This window comes from Schistocerca piceifrons, chromosome 8 (genome assembly GCF_021461385.2).
Source record: "Schistocerca piceifrons isolate TAMUIC-IGC-003096 chromosome 8, iqSchPice1.1, whole genome shotgun sequence".
Taxonomy (NCBI): domain Eukaryota; kingdom Metazoa; phylum Arthropoda; class Insecta; order Orthoptera; family Acrididae; genus Schistocerca; species Schistocerca piceifrons.
The window spans coordinates 86668893-86683854 of record NC_060145.1 but is presented as its reverse complement, the minus strand read 5'-3'; positions in this window follow the sequence as shown (position 1 = coordinate 86683854).

Sequence of the window (14962 nt, the reverse complement as noted above, 5' to 3'; positions counted from 1 at the left end):
CTCCACCACGAAACCGTGTGGTGGATCACTAACCGCCCGTTGTGACGTTTGGGAAGATTCCACTCTCGGGCAAACCATTTTGGCACGAAACGTGTGGGAGGGATGAATACACGTGTGAAAGGACAACCTAACATTGTGACATCCGTAGGTTCAAACGAGCAAAACATGTTTACGCCGCTGGACCCGCGCGGTCCGAGCTGGCGCTGGACTAGTGGTGTGATTGCGGGCTACCGCTGACCGGTGGCGCCTCCTCTGCTGGCGACGATTTGAAGTAAGTCAGTTGGAGTCTGGACCTAGTGGCGAGCACACTGGGTGTCGCCATCTCGAAGATGTGTACGATGTCTGTTGGAGAACAAGCGATGACGGTACTTCACTCCTTTTTCCTTGTAAAGTCGAAGGATGTGAATTATGTTAGTACAAGTGCAGTTTATTATTTGACTCGATTTTGACAGGTTAGCAGAGAAAAATCATAAGTGACAGTCAAAGTTCATAGGATGTGGCCTATTTCGTATGTGTGATCGATTATGGTGTTGTAATTTGAACTTGTGACAGATTATTGATGTAATGAAATGGGTTTCTTCCCGCCGAAATCGGAAACTTGAGTAAATAATAAATGATAATAAATGATACTAAATGATAATAAATTATAATAATAATAATAATAATAATAAATAGAAGTCCGGTTTTCGAGACATTATCGTGTTGGAATTTGAATTTGGCGCAATTTTCTAGTAGAGGTAGGCCAATAATAATAAATAATAATGAATGATAATAAATAATAATAAATGATGAAAAATGATGATAAATGATAATGAATAATAATGAATGTTAATGAATAGTAATAAAGACAAGTACCATTGTGCATCCATTATCCTGTTGGAATTTGAATTTCGCGCCAATTTTTTCTGGAGGGTTAGCTTAGTGGACATAGCGCAATTCACCTATTTTCCCACAAAAATTCAAACTTTTCGCCATTTTTCTGGGAGTTAGGTTAGTGGACATACCCCAGTTGATCTATTTTCCCGCCAAAATCCGTTATCTTGAATGATGTGCACTGTTACCTAGTCTACACGCTGCCATCTTGGATGACGTCATCGCTGCCATCTTGAATAAATTTGGCAACAATGCGGAGTGGAACAGAATGAAGGAAGTCCAACTACTCCCATTGCGAGTGATGTGGAAGATGTAGTATACCGTTAGCAGAGCCTGTTCAGTTGATGGTTCGAATGGAGCGCTCTACTGCCTGTCCAATCTCTAGACCAATTCTGAAGCGAATGCCACGAAGTCAAAACTGGAACGCCAATCCAACGAATGGCGTTATTATGGGTCTCCGCATAATTCGATAGTGCGTCAGAGCCCCAGTATGCTGAAAATTATGATGATTCTCGAGTACGACTGCGATGGTGTTATTCTAACGTATTACGTTCCTTCACGGCAGACTGTCAATACATAATATTACTGTTCGTTTTTAGAGGATCACTTGCGACCAGCATTGCGGAAGAAGCGGCAACACTTCCTGCGCTACCCACCCATCATTTTGCGCGGGTGCATACAGTGCAAGCTGTGGCTGCTCTGTTCGGTCGATGGGACTGGGAAGTACTGTACCATCCACCACACTCTCCGGCCTTAAGTCCTTGTGACATTGATTTGATTTGGAAGGCGAAGCAACCACTTCGTGGCATTCGCTTATGAACTGTTCCAGAGATTCGACAGGCAGTAGACCACTCGATTCGCACCATCAACAGAACAGGCTCTGCTAACGATATATTACGCCTTCCACATCGCTGGTAACGGGTTCTACATAACGCTGGTGACTACTCTGGAGGACAGTAACATGTGCAAACATGTAACGCTTTTGTATCTGTTGTGAATAAATGGTTGCCACTATATAGGTTCCAACCCTCGTATTACCATTTAAGAACCAAACATAAATAAATAAATAATCAGCATCTGCTCAATCAGCTATTATGGTGATAAGAAACAAGCACTTTACAACTGGGTTGCTCTCTTATTACAGGGAAGAGAAAACCAATAAAGCTTATGTGCCCCCAAAATTCATTACCAAACAGTTACTCATATCAATAATCATTAAATAATATTTTTAAATGAAAGAAAATCCTAATTCGCTTAATTCTAACATGTTTTGCAGTAAGAGGATAGCCAAATGTAACGAATCGAGAACCTATTACTAATGTAAACTCCACTACTTCAAACAGCTTAGCAACCGAATCTCAGATGTCAAACTCGGTTTACCAGGCTGCCCGTGAAGACTGCAGTGGAAAAGTACATACTTAACGTAGCAGAATTTACCATAGAAAATCTCAGGGCGGATCAACGAACAAACCCAACAAAATGTTTTACAAATACTTAACTACAATGATTATATTTAAAAGGCACTCTGATTAAGTTAGATTTCACTGTATTGAAAAGGAAGAACAACAGACAGTCCTGCCACAGCATGGCCCACGGTAAGACACTCGAACTACGAGCAACTGAAACAGGCAGTTCTGATTAACGTACCTCCACTACCTCTGTAACGCAGACGACGCAACTTCCACAGTTTTAATAAACAGTTGCGACTGAAGTCTGTAATGAAACAGAGTTGCTACCCCTAACGTGAACTTCAGTTCCTTCGGAGCGAACCCCCATAATCAGCAAACACAGCAGACCTACAGGGAAGGAGAAACTAGTCGCAGCCTTACGACTTAAACAAAAGAAGGCCCAGAAGTCACAGAAAGAGTCTCACCAAAATATTTGATCAATCGGTAACGAGGTGGCACTCAGAATCTCCACACGCTCGGTACAGGCAAACGTCTGCGCAAAAGTGTTCGGGTTTGATGAGAGCACTTTTGCTCAGACGTTTTGAACCATGGTGTGATTACATGTATTACATGTAAATTTTCGTTCTGATGAAGATTCCGCTAGTGAAGTCGAAACCTTGGTCAATTGACAAAATTTTGTGCAACCGAAGTGGCTGTATATACGTCCTGTACTTGTATTTTAATTATTTTGAGTGTGACCTGAAAGGGTTTCCCGTCACTGGCAGCCCTGCGGAATCAGGTCGTATCAAGACGGAGATGATGGGTTGATGTATCGCTAATCCACCTAAAGTACGTCGCTGTCCTACTTTACTATGCAGGCTTAAGGCCTAGAGACTTACGCGGATTATCTCCCACCATCTTCGAAGTTAAGAGAGTTGTCGATGCCTTGGCAGGAACAAGCACACTCTAGACGCGTGGTGATAGCAGGTGTAGAGAGTAGTCAATGTTAATGTCAGCAAACCACTGCCTGAGGGTGAGTGAATCACGTGCTTGAATGATTTTGTATCTAAATGGACTCTGATACTCTGAGATGAATGGCTTGACGCAGGACAGGAATTAGTGGCGGGCTGCAATAAAACAGGAGACTGAAGACTTACAAGAAAAGAACTGAAATTCTACGTCTTACGCAATCTACTGTAATATCTACGACACTATGCTCTAGCCACAATACGTCAAAATGAACTAAGTGTACAAACTTCAACAAATATTATCATTACTACGTATAAAAAAGACTGTATCGTGTAAAAATTACGGTAATTATTTCATTACTTCTGTAATAATTTGCCGGCAGGAGTGGCCGAGCGGTTGTAGGCGCTTCAGTCTGGAACCGAGCGACGGCTACGGTCGCAGGTTCGAATCCTGCCTCGAACATGGATGTGTGTGATGTCCTTAGGTTAGTCAGGTTTAAGTAGTCCTAAGTTCCGGGCTACTGATGACATCAGGAGTTAAGTCCCATAGTGCTCAGAGCCATGTGGAACATTTGTAATAATTTAACCTCTGTGTGAATTAAAACTATTATCAGAGAACTACATTTGTTGTGGATTGGCAAGAGGGCCAACCCACTAATGTAAGAGGAAGCCGAAAGGCACGCGTTTTAGCTCAAGCAGGCTGGCGTGAGGTCTGGAACAGGACAAGGAAGTTAGACTAGAAAAAAAGGATGTAGCTGGTGGAATACTTAACTTTAATCCATTAATGTTGAACGTAGCTCTTGTCTATACATTGTTTACAATATCAATAGTAACTGATAATGGCGCCTTGCTAGGTCGTAGCAAATGACGTAGTTGAAGGCTATGCTAACTATAGTCTCGGCAAATGAGAGCGTATTTTGTCAGTGAACCATCGCACGCAAAGTCAGCTGTACAACTGGGGCGAGTGCTAGGAAGTCTCTCTAGACCTGCCGTGTGGCGGCGCTCGGTCTGCAATCACTGATAGTGGCGACACGCGGGTCCGACTTATACTAACGGACCCCGGCCGATTTAAAGGCTACCACCTAGCAAGTGTGGTGTCTGGCGGTGACAGTACAACATTCATAGACAACGACAATTATAATTTTTTTGGTTATCTGCGACAATTGTGGTTCAGTTGTCCTTCCTGTGGTAACGGATGAACTGTTTGGACGTGAGGCGTGTGAGCTCTGTAAAGAGAAAAACCTGTATCTGGGTTGTTAATTATTATTTGAAAAATAGGGTCGCTATTGTCTGGACGTGGATTTGTATTTCAATTGTAATCCAATCTAATTACTGTTTTTTAAGTGTTAATTTTCAGCTCCGCAATTAGGAGCGCAGCCATTAACGCTAGTAACTTACAGCAGAGTTTCCTAGTAGCTAGTATAAAAAACATTAAATATTTTTCATTGAGAATAATTTTAAATTTTAAAGAAAAGAGAACAAAAGGCTTCAAGACTTTTATCTGAATATATTAACTTGATACAAAAGGGAATCGAGAATAACAATAGACAAATTGACTATCGTCTGTCTGCCACCATCTTAGCAAAAATATCTCCACGGCAGTTTTGAATCGAGAATTTTAACAAACATAAATGTTGTTAGATATTAATGAATGGGAATAAATGTGCACCGGTGGTTGCGAATCTACTTTAAAAGACAGAATTCAACTCAGATTGAATCTTTAGAAAACAGTGCTCACAGCACGTTACGTAATATCAGTTTCTTATTTGCTAATGTATGAAGCCTAATTATTTCGGACGATTTACATGAAATATTTTAATAGGAGACATACGTCAGTGTTGTGCGCGAGTAGTATTTTGTAACAAAATTTTCCTTTTGCTAGAGAAAAGTGCTTCCATCATAAGTAAGAGTTGTGTAAAATCTGATAAATGATATGGAAATTTAGTGCCACTCACACGACTATACTGACGACATTTCTACACAACGTCAAGAGGAAATTTCTTTAGCAGAGTGACATATATTAGCCGCGATAGTCATTTTTTGGAAGTCAATCAAATTGTTACGCTGACAATGGGTAATTGGTTTTATTTATGTTTTTCATCTACCTGAAATATCATTTATAAGTTATTAGTCACGAAGTACTATAAACCGGTCCCGCCACACTACCTTATGGTGGGTGGTGGAGCGTATTTTGTAATTTCCACCCTTCTTTCTTCCAGTCGCAAATGTCGCATAGGAAGGGCGATCGCTGTTAAGCCTACTTCTGAATTCAAAACATTCGCGGTGTTTCTGCGAGATATACGTACATTTCCTGGAATATAACAGTAAACCACAGCGTAATAGACAACGCCCCTTTTTTTAGTTTGTCTCTGGCTTTGATTGAGCTTCTAGTTGTTACTTTCGTACTTCCTGTACCAGAACCACAGAAAGACCGTACATACGGATGTTGAACGTGTGTTTACTTTCTGTGCGTGAGAGGAAACGTGTTACTGATTCTTAATGTTTATTCTTGAAATTTTCCTGTGGGAGACTGAATTTTCGTATCGTCCATTGAATTCTGGCTAGCGGATAACGTCTGTTCAACTTGACATTATTTCCACTGCTGGATGGCTAGTGCACGACCAGAGCTCCCATTGAGTAAATACATAGATACGTGCTAAGTAATTTCTGCCTCATGGTTGTTTTCTTTTTCAGAATTATAGCGGCATCTTCTCCCTCACTTCCCAGGGACACTGTCTTAAGTTGATGCCGGGCCCTGGGTATTAAAACTGTGTGCCCGACCGAGACTCGAACTCGGGACCTTTGCCTTTCGCGGGCAAGTGCTCTACCATCTGAGCTACCGAAGCACGACTCACTCCCGGTACTCACAGCTTTACTTCTGCCAGATATTGCGGAGACATGGCTTAGCCACAGCCTGGGGGATGTTTTCAGAATGAGATTTTCACTCTGCAGCGGAGTGTGCGCTGATATGAAACTTCCTGGCAGATTAAAACTGTGTGCCCGAACGAGACTCGAACTCGGGACCTTTGCCTTTCGCGGGCAAGTGATCTACCATCTGAGCTACCGAAGCATATCCTTTCTTTCAGGAGTGCTAGTTCTGCAAGGTTCGCAGGAGAGCTTCTGTAAAGTTTGGAAGGTGGGAGACGAGGTACTGGCAGAAGTAAAGCTGTGAGTACCGGGCGTGAGTCGTGCTTCGGTAGCTCAGATGGTAGAGCACTTGCCCGCGAAAGGCAAAGGTCCCGAGTTCGAGTCTCGTTCGGGCACACAGTTTTAATCTGCCAGGAAGTTTCAGTCTTTGATTAGTTGTCAAAACGTCCTCAGTCCCGGGTTTGAAACACGCCATCTCTTAAATTTCGTATAACAATAAACATAAATGGCAAATTTTGAATAAAAAATCATCAGCAATGGCGGCCGAAGACTTCCTTCGTAAGAAGTCGCCTTCATTCAGCCAACGCCCTTGTCAAAGTGGGCTAACAATGTCACATATTTTCAGGGCACTCTCTTGCCCTTGGGATGGGAAACTGTCCATAAAGGCGGAAGAATCAGCCATGATCAACTGCATGAGAATGCAGAAAGTAGTAGAAATCACTACACCGACGACACACAAAATATGTGGCATGTAATTGAAAAACAATGCTATGATTATCTATCCACTGGCAAAAGATTCGATACTAGCCCCCGTTCGGATCGACTGGAGGGGACTGCCAATGGGAAGGTGACCATGAGAAAAAGATTCAGTATCCTACGAAAAAATAACTTTTTAGAGTAGGTGCCTGGAATGTCAGACATTTCACTGTCGTATAGAATCTAGAAAAGGTAAAAGGGAAATTCTGAGGCTCAACCTACACCAGTGAAGTGAAATGGAAAGATAACAAGGATTACTGCTCAGATTAGCACAGCGTAGTATCAACAGTACCACAAAATGGTTCAATGAGAGTAGAATTCGTTATGCGTAGGAAGGTAAAACAGAGAATGGTTGATGTGAACTATTCAGTGATAGGGTTATTTTCAAAAGAGAGCATACTAACACCGACAATGATACTTCAGGTATACGTGCCAACATCGTAAGCTAAAGATGAAAACATAGAGAAAGTATATGAGGACATTGAACGTTTCAGTATGTAAATCGAGATGATAGTCATGGAGACCTGGAACAGAGCTGTAGGTGAACAGGACGGGGTTACGGGTGAATATGGGCTTGATAGTAGAAATGAGGGGAAAGACTAATTGAATACTGCAGTACATTTCAGTCAGTGGCAGCGAATACTCTGTTCAACAATCAAAAGAGGAGGAGGTATCCTTGGAAAAGAGCTGGCAATGCTGGAAGATTTCAGTTAGATTTCATCATTGTCAGGCAGAGATTCCGAAATCAAATATTGGATTTTAAGGCGTACCCAGGAATATATATAAACTCAGATCTCAATTTGGTAGTGATGAAGAGTACGCTGAAGTTTACGAGATTAGTCAGGTAGAATCAAAGTGCAAGGAGGTAAAATGGGATAAAGACGTATGCTTGAAGTTCTCTCAGACTACACATACTCCAATAAGGAATAGGTCAATAGGACGTTTAGTTGAAGATGACTGAACATCTCTCAGAATGGCAATCACGAAAGTTGGAAAGAAAAACTTAGGTACCATGAAGGTACCAGCGAAAGCCACGGTTAACAGAAGAAATACTTCAGTTGATCGACGAAAGAAGGAAGTACAAAGTTGTTCAGGGAAATTCAGGAGTACAGAACTACAGTTCACTTAAGAATGAAATAAATAGGAAGTACAGGGAACCTAAGGCAATAAACGAAGAAATCGAAAAGAAACCATTTTCGGAGGGACAGAGTTAGCATATAGAAAAATCAAAATAACCATCGGTGAAATCAGAACCAAAGATTGTAACATAAGAGTGCAATGAGAATTCCAGTGGTAAATGCAGAGGAGACAGTGGATAGGTGAAAAGAGTACACTGAATGCCTCCATGAAGGGGAAGACTTGTCTGACGACATAAATAAGAAGAAACAGCAGCTGATGTAGAAGAGATAGGAGATTTAGTATTTGAATCAGACTTCAAAAGAGCTTTGGGAGACTTACGCTCGAATAAGGTAGAAGGGATGGATAATATTCACTCAGAATTTCTAAAATCGTTGGAGGAAGTGGCAATAAAACGACTCTTCAGTTTGTTGTGTAGACTGTATTAGCCTGGCGATATACCATTAGACTTTCGGGAAAGCATCGTCCACACAATTCTGAAAATTGCAAAAGCGTGAAAATGCGCGAATTATTACACAATCAGCTTAACAGCTAATGTGTCTAAGCTGCTAACAAGAATAATGTATTAGGAGAATGAAAAAGTAAATTGATGCTCTGTTAAATGACAATCAGTTTGGCTTTAGGAAAGCTAAAGGCACCAGAGAGGCGATTCTGACGTTGCGGTTGATAGTAGAAGTATGACAAAAGAAAAATCAATACACACTCTTAGGATTTGTCGACATGGAAAAAGTGTTCGAAAATGTTAAATGGTGCAAGATCCTTGGAGTTCTCAGAAAAGTGGGGTGAGCTATAGGGAAAGGCGGGTAATGCTCAATATGAACAACACCCAAGAGGGAACAATAGGGAAGGAAGATCAAGAACGAAATTCTCGGATTAGAAAGGATATAAGGCAGGTCCAAAAATGGTTCAAATGGCTCTAAGCACTAAGGGGCTTAACATCGGAGGTCATCAGTCCTCTAGACTTAGTACTACTTAAACCTAACTGACGTAAGGACATTACACAAATCCATGCCCGAGGCAGGATTCGAACCAGCGACCGTAGCAGCAGCGCGGTTACGGACTGAAGTGCCTAGAACCGCTCGGCCACCGCGGCCTGCTTGAAAGGCAGGGATGCCTCTATTGTTCAATCTATTCGTCCAAGAAGCAAAGGCTGAAATAAACGAAAGGTTCAAGAATCGGACAAAAATTCAGGGTTAAAGGATATAAATGGCAAGATTCGTTTATGTACTGCTATCCTCTGTGAAAGTGGAGAGTAATGCGAACAGCAGAAAACTTATCAGGACTGGTAAATACGAAGGAGATAGAGTTAAAGAATTCTTCTACCCAGGCAGTAAATTAACCCATGATGGTTGGAGCAAGAAGGACATAAAAAGCAGACTAGGACTGGTAAAAAGGGCATTCCTGGGCTGCTATCAAACTTAGGCCTCAATTTGAGAAAGGAATTTATGGGAATCAACTTTCGAAGCACAGTAGTATATAGCCATGAAACGTGGGCCGTGGGATAACCAAAAGAGAAGACAATCTAAGGATTTGGGATGAGGTGTTACAGAAAAATGTTGAAGACTTAGTCGACTGCTAGGGTTCGAAACGTGGGGGCTTCCACGGAGTCGGCGAGGATAGGAACATCTGCAAAACACTGACAAGAAGAAGGCAAAGAAACAGATCACCTCGTGAGAACAACAATGGAAACAGGTTACAGCAAAAAGATACTGAGTAAATAAATTTCGGTAATACATGTGTCCAAGTAACGTATTTAAGTGATTAACACTGCAAGATCACAGATTAATCTAAGCGAGACTTACAGCACTGCGAATGTGAAATTATGGTACATTAACAACTGGTGTAGCTGCGAGGAAGTTGACTGCAAGCATGGCAGAGTACATGCACTGCGTTGACCAGATGGAGAACGTCAGTTTGTGGGATTGAATTCCATGTGTCTGACCCTTTGTATGTCAATACAGGGATACTTAACGGTGTTTGTGAATAATCTGGAATTGTAGTACAGTGTTGTTATATATGTTCACGATTGGAGACAGATCTACCGATCTAGCACGCCAAGGCAACATGTTGACACGGTGTGAAGTCTTTGAGTTATAAGAGCGGTATGTTTCCTACTGGAAAACACCCCCTGAATGCTGTTCGTGAAGGGAAGCACAACGGATCGTATCACCAGATTGACGTACATAATTGCTGTCAGGGTGCACGGGATACCCACGAAAGCGTTCCTGCTTTCACAAGAAATAGTGCTCCAGACCATAACTCCAGGTTTAGGTCCAGTGTCTAGCGTGCTGACAGGTTGGTTGCTGGCCCTCAAATGGCTCCCTCCTAAACAACACACGGTCAGCAGTCGCACCGAGGCTGAAACATTTTTCATCAGCTCCAAAGAGCTCTCAGTTGACACCACTGAACTCGCAAATGGTGATAGTTTGGGGCCAGTGGAATGCACGCTAGAGGGCGTCTGCCTCAGAGCTTACCTTGGCAAACCTACACTGCTGGCCATTAAAATTTCAACACCAAGAAGAAATGCAGATAATAAACGGGTTTTCATTGTACAAATATATTATACTAGAACTGACATGTGATTACCTTTCCACGCAATTTGGGTGCATAGATCCTGAGAAATCAGTACCCAGAACACCACCTCTGGCCGTAATGACGGCCTTGATATGCCTGGGCATTGAGTCAAACAGAGCTTGGGTGGCGTGTACAGGTACAGCTGCCCATGCAGCTTCAACACGATAACACAGTTCATTAAGAGTTGTGACTGGCGTATTGTGACGAGCCAATTGCTCGGCCACCATTGACCAGACCTTTTCAATTGGTGAGAGATCTGGAGAATGTGCTGGCCAGGGCAGCAGTCGAACATTTTCTGTATCCAGAAAGGGCCGTACAGGACCTGCAACATGCAGTCGTGCGTTATCCTGCTGAAATGTAGGGTTTCGCAGGGACTGAATGAAGGGTAGAGCCAGGGGTCGAAACACATCTGAAATGTAACGTCGTTGAAAGTGCCGTCAGTGCGAACAAGAGGTGACCGAGAGGTGTAACCAATGGCACCCAATACCGTCATTCCGGGTGATACGCCAGTATGGCGATGACGAACACACGCTTCCAATGTGCGTTCACCGCGATGTCGCCAAACACGGATGCGACCATCATGATGCTGTAAACAGAACCTAGATTCATCCGAAAAAATGTTTTGCCATTCGTGCACCCAGGTTCGTCGTTGAGTACGCCATCGGAGGCGCTCCTGCCTGTGATGCAGCGTCATGGGTAACCGCAGCCATGGTCTCCGAGCTGATAGTCCATGCTGCTGCAAACGTCGTCGAACTGTTCGTGCAAATTATTGTTGTCTTGCGAACGTCACCATTTGTACACTCATGGAACGAGACGTCGCTGCACGATCCGTTACAGCCATGCGGATAAGATGCCTGTCATCTCGATTGGTAGTGATACGAGGCCGTTGGGATCCATCACGGCGTTCCGTATTACCCTCCTGAACCCACCGATTCCATATTCTGCTAACAGTCATTGGATCTCGACCAAAGCGAGCAGCAATGTCACGATATGATAAACCGCAATCGCGATAGGCTACAATCCGATCTTTATCGAAGTAGGAAACGTGATGGTACGCATTTCTCCTCATTATACGAGACATCACAACAACGTTTCACCAGGCAACGCCGCTCAACTGCTGTTTGTGTACGAGAAATCGGTTGGAAACTTTCCTCATGTCAGCACGTTGTAGGTGTCGCCACCGGTGCCAACCTTGTCTGAATGCTCTGAAAAGCTAATCATTTGCATATCATAGCATCTTGTTCCTGTCGGTTAAATTTCGCGTCTGTAGCACGTCATCTTCATGGTGCAGCAATTTTAATGGACAGTAGTCTATTTATAACAGTTCGTCTTCTCACTGTACGGCTAACTGCTGTCCAGAATGCTACTACAGGTGCAGTACGATGCGCGAGTCATACGACGACCGCGATGGTCTTCCCTCTCCATAGGGCCACATGACTGTTCAAAGTCCGGCCTCCTAGCGACCGTAAATTCTCGTGACCACCACAGGTTCCACATTCCTGTCAAGTGTTTCCGCACTCTCGCGGAAGGGACATCCAGCTTCTCGTAGCCTTATTACACGACCTCCTTCAAACTCAGTGATGTTAATGGCGTCTTTGTCGTCTTAAAAGCATTCTTGACTATCATCAAATCCTTACGTCGCATTCTTGACTAACATCAAATCATTACGCCCAGTCTGAAAGGTATTTGAGGCTCACGACCGTTGCAGCATGACTTCCGCAAGGCGTTCGGTACAGTTCCCCACAGTCGTTTAATGAACAAAATAAGAGCGTATGGACTATCAGACCAATTGTGTGGTTGGATTGAAGAGTTCCTAGATAACAGGACGCTGCATGTCATTCTCAATGGAGAGAAGTCTTCCGAAGTGAGAGTGATTTCAGGTGTGCCGCAGGGGAGTGTCGTGGGACCGTTGCTATTCAAAATATATATAAATGACCCTGTGGATGACATCGGAAGTTTACTGAGGCTTTTTGCGGATGATGCCGTAGTATATAGAGAGGTCCTAACAATGGAAAATTGTACTGAAATGCAGGAGGATCTGCAACGAATTGACGCATGGTGCGGGGAATGGCAATTGAATCTCAATGTAGACAAGTGTAATGTGCTGCGAATACATAGAAAGAAAGATCCTTTATCATTTATCTACAATATAGCAGGTCAGCAACTGGAAGCAGTTAATTCCATAAGTTATCTGGGAGTAGGCATTAGGATTAATTTAAAATGATTGATCATATAAAGTTGATCGTCGGTAAAGCAGATGCCAGACTGACATTCATTGGAAAAATCCTAAGGAAACGCAATCCAAAAACAAAGGAAGTAGGTTATAGTACACTTGTTCGCCCACTGCTTGAATATTGCTCACCAGTGTGGGATCCGTACCAGATAAGGTTGATAGAAGAGATAGAGATGATCCAAGGGAGAGCAGCGCCCTTCGTTATATGATCATTTAGAAATCGCGAAAGCGTTACGGAGATGATAGATTAACTCCAGTGGAAGACTCTGCAGGAGACACGGTCAGTAGCTCGGTACGGGCTTTTGTTGAAGTTTCGAGAACATACCTTCACCGATGAGTCAGGCAGTATATTGCTCCCTCCTATGTATATATCGCTAAGAGACCATGAGATAAAATCAGAGAGATTAGAGTCCACACAGAGGCGAACCAACAACCTTTCTTTGCACGAACAATACGAGACTGGAATAGAAGGGAGAAACGATAGAGGTACAGACACCATCAGATGGTTTGCGGAGTATGGATGTAGATGTAGATAAGCCAACCTGATATGCATCCCCATGGTGGCGCTACAGGCGTCACTCTTAGACTACCGGCGCGAAATTTGAATAGAGATCGTTTTTCATATGTATGAACATGGCTACAAACTTTCATTTATGTCGCACATCTCCTTCTTGGTGTTACGATTTTTTCCGTCAGTTCAGTTTTTAATCAGACGTCTTACGGACGTGAGACTGGGGAGAGAAAGAGATACATGACAGGAACACAAGTAATGAAGATACGGGAGAGGAAAGTGACGTGATTGAGGAATATAAGGCACAAGGAGCGTAACCGGAGAAGATGGGAGCGTTTTCATTACTGTTTGACGGAGGAAAAACCTTGCCGCATACGTTAATTTCTGAGGAAATGCGAGGAGAATTATAGAAGGAAATGCTCTAGCTTCTTCTTAAAAGCGGCAGGCAACTGAATTGGGCTCAGTGCGCCGGGTAGCTTATTATATTGTTTCATAGAGGGAACAGAGGAATTCAAGAATGATTTTAGTTTAGGGGCGAGGGCAGTAAGAATTAAATCCCAACATTGCAAGGACGCATTTTGTACACACAGTTCCTCTGTCTTTACCGTTATTTGGTGAATCTGGAAGACCTTTCGGACTGGCATGTGAGTATATTTCCTTCCTGTGCTGAAGTAAAACATCGGCACCGCAGTCCAGTCTCACGTTAAGCACATTCATCTGCCTGTCCGGCAGGCATGTGGGTCTTATATGGGATTCACTGCGAATCGAACAATCATTCCGGTATATGTATGCTGCCTCAGACAGATGGAATTTTCGGGAACCACCTGGGACGGTGCACCAACAGAGGGAGTATTTTGTATTCTACCAACCGCGCTGCATCGCTCGAAAGGACTTGATTTATTGGGAATGGGCTATTGCGCTTATTTCGTCAGATAGAAAAAAAAAACATTTCCTCGAATGCTCTAAATAACAGCAGTCGTCTTAACCAGCACACTGGAGAAGGACTACTACAAGGAGGCAATGCAGTGTGCGCTAAGGGCGAAATGATACCACACACAAGCAATATCAACTAATATGATCTTTCCGAAGTACTTACAAGAATTTCGAGGAGCAACCAGGCCTTGATTCACTGTTTATTTCTCCTGCAACTGCAAAGCAACTATTTCCTCTGCTACAGCTAATGGAGTTACAGCGTGCCCAGTGCAGTGAGGGATGACTGTGAGCTAGGATGGTGCAATCATGTGATGGAGATGTGGCTCCAGAGAAATGCAGCAGAAAATGTAATGAATTCTTTTTCGAAGCACGCTGCATAGCGCACTGGGTGAGTGGCCGGCTGGCCACTGAATTCTAGTGGGATGGAGCACGCCCTGTAATGCTGACGCAGATTCTCCACTGAGCGACAGTGTCTCGTTACATAAAGACCCCAGTACATGAGCCGACCACACCCCACTGCCGAGGAGGTCTCCCCGACCCATTCGTCTTTCTGTGGAAGATTTTATAGCAGTCAAGTCTGTGGTATGGGTGCGTCAGTTTGACGACGAACAGCGACCTTCTAGTCCCGACTACTACTTCCGTTACTGCAGCCAGGAGGGGTCCGCCATACAGTCGCCATTCCCCACCCACTGTTACATACACTAGGTGATTAAAAGTATCC